We start from the raw sequence: 12,332 nt of genomic DNA on the forward strand, positions 1-12,332 counted from the left end.
CAGGCGGTTGCCAATGCGACTGCCAAGCTTATATGGATTGAGTCCCTACTTCGAGAGTTGGGAGTTTCTCAACCACATCCTCCTGTCCTTTGGTGCGACAACATCAGTGCTACGTAAACCTGGTGTTCCATCCACGGACCAAACGCATTGAGATTGACTATCATTTTGTGAGGGAACGTGTTGCACATAAGCTACTACAAATCAAGTTTATCTCTTGTAAAGATCAACTTGCAGACATCTTCACCAAGCCTCTACCTTCTCCCATGTTTGAGGTTTGTAGGTGCAATCTCAACCTCCTAGACGCATCAGGAGTGAGTTGAGATTGAGGGAGGGTGTTAGACTTTGTATAGTAGCCCAACTATGTAAAGCCATACCGTATTGGTATAGGACTTGATTGTATAGTGTACATCATTATATATATATGTAATAGGCCACCCCATAGAGGGTTGAGTCAGTTCCCACAAAACCTACGTTTTACAGTACCTCTAATCACGTGCACACTCCATTGTACAACTTCTTCAATTTCTATTCTCCTTAGTGACAAGCAGAAGCTACAGATATCAATATATATATATATATATATTTATATATATATATATATATATATATATATATATATATATATATATATATATATATATATAGTGTATCAGAAGTATTCGAGAAGTATGGTTGGGCTAATGAGGTGAGTCGGATTTTTTACTCACATTCAGCCTAATACTTACGTATTTACCTCCATGGTGAAAGAACTAGAAAATATGCATCGACTTATAATACTAACTACAATATCATTACGTAGCACCATTCATGTTAGCAAGTATGGATTTCTTAAATGCCCAACCATTATGTTAACTGCAAGTATGGTCTGGATTGGTAGACCTTTGTATTGTTAGAGAAATAGGCTACTGGACAGGTTTTTAAGATAAATAGTCTCTCCATCGTTTTCTATACTAAACTTAACCAAGTTTATTTATTTAGCTCATGTGATCCATACTTGGTATTAACAAAGGATTTTTCACGCTTTATTTTCGGAATAAATAGTAACATAATCAGAGCAACATGTTTATGTGTTATTAGAGATAAATATGTAGGTTGTGCCCATCCTACTTTTGCAAAGGTCACACAACAATGAAACATTCCTTTAAATCACAGATGGATGCGACACTTCGAGAATGGCAGCTTCTTATTTTGAGAGATCGTGTCATTTTGTTCTGGAGTTGGCAAAGCATTGATGGTTGTAGGGTATACATGCACTACATGATTCATATGTGCATATACAAGGTTGTTGATTAATTTCTACCATGTCATACATTTTTGTTGGGTGACAAGATCTGCTCAATGGTTTGTTCGTCTAGCCGTTGTTTCTTCAATCTTTGAATTTATAGTTCCTTTTCATTATATATAATGAAAATTCTTCCTCAAATTCAGATTTCAAAAGTGGGTATATTTGTAGGAAACTGCTATTATTCTTTGTTTCTCTCATCTAGGTCACAACTATTAATTTGCTCTTAGTATATAGAGAAAAGTTCATATATTTCTGCTCTGTTATAGGACATGTATCTTATCTTACATGTATTTATTATTAAATATATATGGGATAGGTAAAACCATGCATTCTTTTAGTGACACTAGAATTGGAATGTATGACATTTGGTCGTTCACAAAATTTTACGTGACTTACAAGATTTTGATTTCATGTAAAAACAATATTGAACACATATACAATCTAATTTGATGAAGCCGTCTATCTCCTCCCGTTTATGTCTAATAAATAAAAACATCTGCATGTACATTTAACTAAAACACTTAACAATATGTTTATTATTTTCCTACTCTACTAATTTAAATGAACTTTCTCATGCAATAAACATTGCGCTAGCCCGTGCGGGTGCACGGGTTTATGACTAGTTTCAATAGTTTGGAGAAATTTACGTAGCTATAGTAATCATGTAAATAAAAATGATAATATAATTCAGATAAGACTCAAATCTTTATGAATAATCCGACATAAACCCACAATTCATCGGATCCCAACAAACATACCGCACAAAAGAATTACATCGGATAGATCAAAGCGATGCGATGACCATTGTATTGAAGATCAAGAAAAAGAGAGATAGGCATCTAGGTACTAACTATGGACCCGTAGGTCTATGGTAAACTATTCACACATCATCATGGGAGCAGCAAGGTTGATCTCGAGGCCCTCCATGATGTTCCCCTCTCCGTCAGGGCACCGAAACATGGCTCCGGATGGGGCACATGGTGGAACAGAGACTTGCGGCGGAAAAAGTCTTTCTCATGGCTCTCGGATGGTTTTGGGATACTTTTCAATTTATAGGCCAAAGAGGGACGGCGGGGGCCACACGAGGGGGGCAGCACACATCAGGGCGCGACCACCCCCTGGGCGCACCTTGTTGTGTGATCCTTCCCTCGTGCAGCGTCTGGTCTCCTCCCGAAACTTTCAGGTCTATTTTGGTCCAGAAAAAATCGTAAAAAAGATTCATGGCAATTGGACTCCGTTTGGTAGTGTAAACGTGAAAAGCGAAAAACATGCAGAAAACAGTATCTTACACTCGGCACTTGGTTAATAGGTTAGTGCTAAAAAATAATACTAATTGGTATATAAACACTCTAAAAGCATCCTAGAATGGTAGTATTATAGCATGGAACAATCAAAAATTACACATACATTAGAGACATATCAGGATCAGATGAATTGTGGGTTTATGATGAGATTATTAACTAAAGGTAATTAAGTCTTCTCTAAATTCTATTGTGCATGACTATTATAGCTTTGTATTTCTCTCTGATCTATACATTTGGGTTGACCAACTAGATTGATTTATCCTTAGTGGGAGTGGTGTGTTGTAGCGGGTTCAATATTGCGATGCTCTATACCCGAGTGACAGAAAGGGACAAGACACGTTTTACATTGTTGCCACTAAGGATAAATCGACATGGTCTGACCATATTGCTTGTCTTACTTTGTCTACTTCATGTCATCTTGTACCAAGCATTACTCTATTTGTCATGAACTTAATACCTAGAGGGAAAGCATAGAAGCGCTCTCGAAGTGGAGTAATAGTAGTAGATGCAATATTGTTTCGGTCAACTTGTTTACGGACATGATGCCTATATACTGATAATCATTGCCGTGAATAACATTTCATAACTATGCACCCTTCTGTCAGTTGCCCAACAACAATTTATCTACCCACTTTGTAGGGATGAAAACGGAGCAGAAACGAACGGAACTGAGTGCTAGCACATTTGTTTTCATATTGTTTTGCAGAAGTGAAAACGAATACAGAAACCCCGGAAATGAATACGGAAATAGATACTACCCGAAATAGACACAAAGCAAATACAAAACGTATACAGAAATAGAAGTGGGCGTTGACCGGAACTTTAAAACCCCTTGAATCATAGAGTAATACACACAACAACAAAAATTAATGAATTGCTAACATGTCTACAACATAATTGGATTATGTTAGCAACATATCCTAGTATTGTATTAGTACATGACAATTGTGTATAGGGTATAGCTGAGTACATATAGGGTGGTATAAGTTGGGCCTCAAATGATCCATTATGCTCATTGTGTCATTGTGTGTTATTTGGTGGTTGGGCTACAAAGTAGCCGTAGGCCTATAGTAAAAATGGGAAATTCCATATTGACGGAAACAGAAAGTTCCATTTCCACATATGTTCCACCAGAAAACACTCTTTCGTTTTTGTTTCCGTTTTCGCATTAAAAATTCTATTTCCATTTCCGTTTTGAAAATTTCCATTTCCGCTTTCATATTTCCTCTCCGTTTTCATTTTTCCTCCGGAAAAGCGGAAAGTGTCAACTCCATTTTCATCCCTACCACTGTGTGCTATGTTTGAGAGAGAAGCCTCTAGTTAAAACTATGGCCCATGGGTCTACTTAATCCTATTGCCAAAAACTCAAAGTACTTGTGGCAATTTTAATTCTATTTATTTACTTTTGCTATTTATACCATTTATCTATCATAATTAATCCTTGCAAGTAACAAGTTCAAGGGACTTGACAACCCTTTTGACTGCGTTGGGTGCAAGTGTTTGGTTTTGTGTGTGTAGGTGCTGATGACGAGAGCTTGCTTGGTTCTCCTATTGGTTCGATAACCTTGGTTCTCACTGAGGGAAATACTTACATATACTATACTGTTGCACCTCTCCTCTGCGGGGGAAATCCAACGCAGTTTACAAGTAGCAAGAAGAATTTCTAGCACTGTTGCTGGGGAGACATTATCAAATTCTCATGAGGTTCTGATACTTGTGACCTATGTTGGGTGAGGAACGAGTTATCACAGCACAATGTAGGTAAGTATTTCGCTCAGTTGTGAAACTAAGGTTTATCAAACCAATAGGAATATCAACCACAACCGTCTTCAGCGGCTGCATACAAAAGAACAAACAACTTGCACCCAACACGGGTAACCCCGTGCAGAGTATCGGAAAATGCCTCCATATGGGATCAAGGCGGAACAGAGACTTGAAACGGCGTAAAAAGTTTTTCGGGTGCCTCCCTAGTATTTCTAGAACATTTCACGATTTATAGAAGTGGAATTAGGCCAGGAGGGTGCACGAGGCACCACAAGCCTGGGGCGCATCCTACCCCCAGGGCGCACCCCTCAGGCTTGTTGCCACGTCGTTGCTCTTCTCGCCTCCTACCCAAGATTCATAGTTCTCTTTTGGTCTAGAACAAATCACCAAAAAGTTTCATCGTGTTTGGATTCTGTTTGGTATTGATTTTCTAAAAAAGTAAAAAACTTGCAAAAAAAAAAGGAACTAGCATTGGGCACCGGGATGATAGGTTAGTCCCAAAAAATGATATAAAATAGCATATCATATAAAGTATCCAAGATTCATAATATAATAACGTGAAGCAATCAAAATTATAGATGTGTTGGAGATGTATCAGCATCCGTGAGCTTAATTCTTGCTAGTTCTCGAGTATGTAAATGATAAAAACAAATTTTTTGATGTGGCATGCTACCCAACATGTAATCTCTTTCACGTATAGTTACTGAGAAACGATAAAGTAAATGGTACCAACATAATAATATCAATGAATATATGAAGCATAATAATTATTTTTTCAAAATATACGATCCTTAAATAGTGTCATCCCTACTCATTTTATCATATTAGAATGGCATGATTATATCTTCATTGCATAATTATACATAATGAACACTCCGGTGTCAAACCAGACAATTGTACCGTACGTCTAACACGCTTTAGCATTTTCAGCCACACACAATACATAAGTGTGGGCCATGGATATAGCATATAAGTGTAATAGAGTTTGGTGGTAAATATCAAGGGATTCAAAAGGAGGAAGAAAGTCTTGCATCAACTAGGCGGACTAATAGGCTATGGAGATGCCCGTCAATCGATATCAATGCAAAGAGTCGGGATTGCCATGCAATGGATGCACTAAAGGTATAAGTGTATGATCCTTACTTTGTATGAAACTAAGTGGGTGTGCATCCAACTTTCATATTCATGAAGACCTCGGGAATTTGAGAAAGCCCATCATCGAAATATACAAGCAAAGTTCTCTAATGAAAATTATCACTAGTATATGAAAATGGCAACTAAGGAGACTCTATGTGAAGAACATGGTGCTACTTTGAAGCACAAGTGTGGAAAAGGGATAATAACATTGCCCCTTCTCTCTTTTTCTCTTTTTTTCATGGTGGGCTCATTTGACCTCCCCCATTTTTTCATGGAGTCTCATACCGACTTGTGGGAAAATCATAGTCTCCATCTTCATTTCCTCAGTGGGACAATGCTCTAATAATGATGATCATCACATTTTAATTTACTTACAACTCGATATAATGATAAAGCTATACAAGACTCTATACGAATGCCTCTAGCAGTATACCAGGATGTGCAATGATCTAGCATAACCTGTAAACGATGATGAATTGTGTCCTTGCCACAAATACCATGTCAGCTCTATATAATCATGCAAAGCAATATGATGATGAACACACAAGTCATGTGCCGGAACAGTGGAAGCCGCATGGTAATATATCTTGGAATGACTATGAAAATGCCATGATAGTTGATATGGTGGTTGTTTTGAGGAAGATATAAGGAGGCTTATGTGTGATAGAGCATATCATATCATGGGGTTTGGGTGCATTGGTGAAGTTCGCACTAACTTTGGAGGTGAGAAAGGGCAATGCACTGTACCGAAGAGGCTACCAAACTACAAAAAGGTGAGCCTCCATTTATCCATGGACTCACATTAGTCATAGAGGACTCGTATACTTATTGTAAAGCCTTATTATCTCTCTCGAAGCAAAGTATTGTTGCATGCCCCTAGGGAGGAGCTTGGTAGGAGTTAACCATCGTGCGCCCACGATTTAAACAGCACAATACAATTTCGTTTCACACATAAAAATGCTCACACCTGATCACCATGGCAAGAACGGCGCTCAGCAGAATATATGACCCACGCTCCTTTAGGCTCTTTAAATTCCATGGGTGGTGACCAATATTTTGATGAGAAGTAAATAACAAGCTTTTATACTTATATCTCTACTAACCAATGATCATGAACCTATATACATTCATATTACTACCTCAATATAATTAAACCATACGTCTCTTATTAGGTGAGCTACATGAAAGGTTTTATTATATCCTCCTTCAAAACCTATCCTTTTTGTAATAGTATTATAACATGTGCAAATTACCATTCCTATTTCCTAGACACTAAAAAATATTTAAGTGAAGCATGAGCATGCAACTATTTCTATAAAATATAAACACCATCGTTATCTAAAAGATATAAGTGAAGCACTAGAGAAACTGCCTAGGTCAAAAGATCTAAGTGAAGCACATAGAGTATGTTGGGGAACGTTGCATGGGAAACAAAAAAAATCCTACGCACACGAAGACCTATCATGGTGATATTCATCTACGAGAGGGAGATCGGATCCACATACCCTTGTTGATCGCTAAGCAGAAAGCGTTAAGAAACATGGTTGATGTAGTGGAACTGCTTCATGATTCAAATCACCGTCGTCCCACGATCCGTCCCGATCTAGCACCGAACGGAAGCCACCTCCGTGCTCAGCAGACGTACAGCGCGATGACGATCTCCGCCTTCTTGATCCAGCAAGAGAGACGGGGAAGTAGATGAGTTCTCCGGCGGCATGACAGCACGCTGCTGAAGTGATGATCTTATTCCTGCAGGGCTCCGCCCGAGCTCCGCAGAAATCCGATCTAGGGGAAGAACTACGAAGTAGAGGTTTAGGGTTGCACATCGCGAAGTTGTGTCTCAAAAAACCTAAAACCTCTAGTATATATAGGAGGAGGGGAGGGGTTAGCCTTGAGGCTCAAGGGAGCCTCTAGGGCGTCGACCGAAGTGGAAGGAGGAGGGATCCTCCTCCAATTCGGTTTGGAGGAAGGAGACCCTTCCTTCCTTCCCACCTCCTCTTTTATTCCTTTTGCATTGTTTTTCTCCTTGGCTGAAAAAGCCCTATTGGGCTGGCTACACCAACCCACTAAGGGTTGGTATACCACCCATGGGCCTATTACGTTCTCTCTCGGGTGGGTGGCCCCTCCCGGTAGAACCCCGGAACCCATTCGTCACTCGCGGTACAATGCCGGAATGCGCGGAATCTTTCCGGAAGCCAAATGAAACAATCCTATATATCAATCTTCGTTTCCGGACCATACCGAAAACCCTCGTGACGTCCGTGATCTCATTCTGAACCCCAAACAAACTTAGGTCACCAAGACCTATAACTCAACTATACCAAAACGTCAACGAACCTTAAGTGTGCAGACCCTACGGGTTCGAGAACTATGCAGACATGACCTGAGACACTCCCCGGTCAATATCCAATAACTGGACCTGGATGTCCATATTGGATCCTACATATTCTAAGAAGATCTCATCGGTTTAACCTCTGTGCCAAGGATTCATATAATCCCGTATACCATTCCCTTTGTCCTTCGGTATGTTACTTGCCAGAGATTTGATCGTCGGTATCCCTATACCTATTTCAATCTCGTTACCTGCAAGTCTCTTTACTCGTTCCGTAATACAAGATCCCGTGACTAACACTTTAGTCACATTGCTTGCAAGGCTTATATGTGATGTTGTATTACCGAGTGGGCCCCGAGATACCTCTTCGTCACATGGAGGGACAAATCCCAGTCTTGATCCATGCTAACTCAATGGACACCTTCTGAGACACATGTAGAGCCCCTTTATAGTCTCCCAGTAACGTTGCGATGTTTGATACACACAAGGTATTCTTCCGGAGTCAGTGAGTTACATGATCTCATGGTCATAGGATAGAATACTTGACACGCAGAAAATAATAGCAACAAAAAGGACACGATCACATGCTACGTTTATAGTTTGGATCTTGTCCATCACATCATTCTCCCAATGATTTAATCCATTCATCAAGTGACAACACTTGTATATGGTCAAAAAACCTTAACCATCCTTGATCAACTGGCTAGTCAACTAGAGGCTTACTAGGGACATAGTTTTGTCTATATATCCACACATGCATTTATGTTTTCATTCAATACAATTTTAGCATGGATAATAAACGATTATCTTGAAATAGGAAATATAATAATAACTATTTTATTATTTCCTCTAGGGCATATTTCCAACAGTCTCCCACTTGCACTAGAGTCAATAATCTAGTCTCACATCGCTATGTGATTTACATTGGAATGAATCTAACACCCATACAGTTCTGGTGTTGATCATGCTTCGCTCGTGGAAGAGGTTTAGTCAGCAGATCTGCAACATTCAGATCCGTGTGCACTTTGCAAATATTTACGTCCTGTCCTTCGACATAGTCACGGATAAGGTTGAAGCGTCGTTTGATGTGTCTGGTATTCTTGTGAAACCTTGGTTCCTTGGCTAGAGCAATGTCACCAGTGTTGTCACAGAACAGAGTTATTGGATTTAGTGCACTCAGCACAACTCAAAGATCCACCATGAACTGCTTCATCCAGACACCCTCCTTAGCCGCCTCTGAGGCAACCATGTAATCTGCTTCACATGTAGAATGTGCTACGATGCTTTGCTTGGAACTGCACCAGCTTACCGCACCCCCATTGAGAATAAATATGTATCCAGTTTGAGACTTAGAGTCATCCGGATCAGTGTCAAAGCTTGCATCGACGTAACCCTTTACGACGAGCTCTTCATCACCTCCATAAACGAGAAACATTTCCTTAGTCCTTTTCAGGTACTTCAGAATATTCTTGACCGCCGCCCAGTGTTCCACTCCTGGATCACTTTGAAACCTGCCTGCCATACTTAGGGCCAGGCTGACGTCCGGTCTTGTGCACAACATTGCATACATGATAGACCATATGGCTGAAGCATAGGGGATGGTACTCATCTTTTCTCTATCTTCTACAGTTACTGGACATTGAGTCTTACTCAACTTTATACCTTGTAACACAGGCAAGAACCCTTTCTTGGATTGTTCCATTTTGAACTTCTTCAAAACTTTCTCAAGGTATGTGCTTTGTGAAAGTCCTATCAGGCGTCTCGATCTATCTCTATAGATCTTAATACCTAATATGCAAGCAGCTTCTCCTAGGTCTTTAATTCACAAACATTTGTTCAAGAAATCCTTTACGCTCTCCAAAAACTCCACATTGTTTCCAATCAGCAATATGTCATCCACATATAATATTAGAAACGCTACAAAGCTCCCACTCACTTTCTTGTATATACCAGATTCTCCTACAACTTGTATAAACCCAAACGCTTTGATCACCTCATCAAAGTGCTTATTCCAACTCCAAGATGCTTGTACCAGTCCATAAATGGATCGCTTGAGCTTGCATACTTTGTCATTATTGTTTGGATCGACAAAAACTTCGGGTTGCATCATATACAACTCTTCCTTAAGAAACCCATTAAGGAACGCCGTTTTGACATCCATGTGCCAGATTTCATAATCGAAAAACACAACTATGGCTAACATGATTCGAACGGATTTAAGCATCGCTATCGGTGAGAATGTCTCATTGTAGTCAACTCCTTGAACTTGTGAAAAACCCTTTTCCACAAGTCGAGCTTTATAAACGGTCACATTACCGTCCGCGTCTGTCTTCTTCTTAAAGATCCATTTGTTGTGAATAGCCTTGCGACCTTCAGGTAATACTTCCAAAGTCCACACTTTGTTTTCATCCATAGATCCTATCTCGGATTTCATGGCCTCTAACCATTTGTTGGAATCTGGGCCCACCATTGCTTCTACATAATTCGCAGACTCATTGTTGTCTAACAACATGATAGATAAGACAGGATTCCCGTACCACTCAGGAGCAGTACGCGATCTTGTCGACCTGCGAGGTCCGATAGTAACTTGATCCGAAGCTTCATGATCATCATCATTAGCTTCCTCCTCAACTGGTGTTGCCTCGACAGAGATTTCCCTCTGCCCTGCGCCACCATCTTGTTGGAGCAGAGGTTCCACAACCTCATCAAGTTCTATCTTCCTCCCACTCAATTCTTTCGAGAGAAACTCTTTCTCAAGAAAAGCTCCGTTCTTAGCAACAAACACTTTGACCTCCGATTTGAGATAGAAGGTGTACCCAACTGTCTCTTTTGGGTAACCTATGAAGACGCACTTTTTTGCTTTGGGTTCCAGCTTTTCAGGCTGAAGATTTTTGACATAAGCATTACATCCCCAAACTTTAAGAAATGACAACTTTGGCTTCTTGCCATGCCATAGCTCATATGGTGTCATCTCAACGGATTTTGATGGTGCCCTATTTAAAGTGAACGCAGCTGTCTCAAATGCATAGCCCCAAAACGATAATGGCAAATTGGTAAGAGACATCATAGATCGCACCATATCTAACAAAGTATGATTACGACATTCGGACACACCATTACGTCGCGGTCTTCTAGGCGGTGTCAACTGTGAAACCATTCCACATTGTCTTAAGTGAGCACCAAACTCGTAACTCAGATATTCACCCCGTCGATCAGAACGTAGGAACTTGATCTTCTTGCTATGATGGTTTTCAACTTCACTCTGAAATTGTTTGAACTTTTCAAATGTTTCATACTTGTGCTTCATCAAGAATATATATCCATACCTACTGAAATAATCAGTGAAGGTGAGAAAATAACGATATTCACCGCGCGCCTCCACACTCATTGGTCCTCACACATTAGTATGTATGATTTCCAACAAGTCACTTGCACGCTCCATTGTTCCAGAGAACGGAGTCTTAGTCATCTTGCCCATGAGGCATGGTTCACATGTGTCAAGTGATTCAAAATCAAGTGACTCCAAAAGCCCATCAGCATGGAGTTTCCTCATGCGCTTTACACCAATATGACCTAAGCGACAGTGCCACAAAAAGGTGGCGCTATCATTTCTTAACTCTACATCTTTTGGTCTCAATGTTATGTGTGTCATCACAATCAAGGTTCAATATGAACAAACCCCTCACATTGGGTGCATGACCATAAATTATATTAATCATATAAATAGAAGAACCATTATTCTCTGACTTAAATGAGTAACCGTCTCACAATAAACAAGATCCAGATATAATGTTCATGCTTAACGCATGCACTAAATAACAATTATTTAAGTTCATAACTAATCCCGATGGTAACTGATGTGAGACGGTGCCGACGGCGATTGCATCAACCTTGGAACCATTTCCCACGCGCATCGTCACTTCATCCTTCGCCAGCCTTTTATTCTGCAGTTCCTGCTTCGAGTTGCAAATGTGAGCAACAGAACCGATATCAAATACCTAGGAACTACTACGAGAGTTGGTTAGGTACACATCAATAACATGTATATCACATATACCTTGTTTGGCGTTGGCCGTCTTCTTATCAGCCAAATACTTGGGGCAGTTGCGCTTCTAGTGACCCATCCCCTTGGAATAATAGCACTCAGTTTCTGGCTTAGGTCCAGCCTTGGGTTTCTTTGTGGGAGGGGCAACATTTTTGCTGCTCTTCTTGGAGTTACCCTTCTTGCCTTTGCCACTTTTCTTGAAACCAGTGGTCTTATTGACCATCAACACTTGATGTTCTTTCCGGATTTCTGACTCCGCGACTTTCAGCATCGCAAATAACTCGTGGGGTGACTTATTCATCCCTTCCATGTTATAGTTCAATACAAAGCTCTTGTAGTAGGTGGAGGTGATTGAAGAATTCTGTCAGTGATAGCCTCTTACGGGAGATAAATCCCCAGCTCAGCTAGACGGTTTGAGTACCCAAACATTTTGAGAACATGTTCACTGAGAGATGAATTCTCCTC

This window comes from Hordeum vulgare, chromosome 4H, assembly GCF_904849725.1.
Source record: "Hordeum vulgare subsp. vulgare chromosome 4H, MorexV3_pseudomolecules_assembly, whole genome shotgun sequence".
Classification (NCBI taxonomy): Eukaryota; Viridiplantae; Streptophyta; class Magnoliopsida; order Poales; family Poaceae; genus Hordeum; species Hordeum vulgare.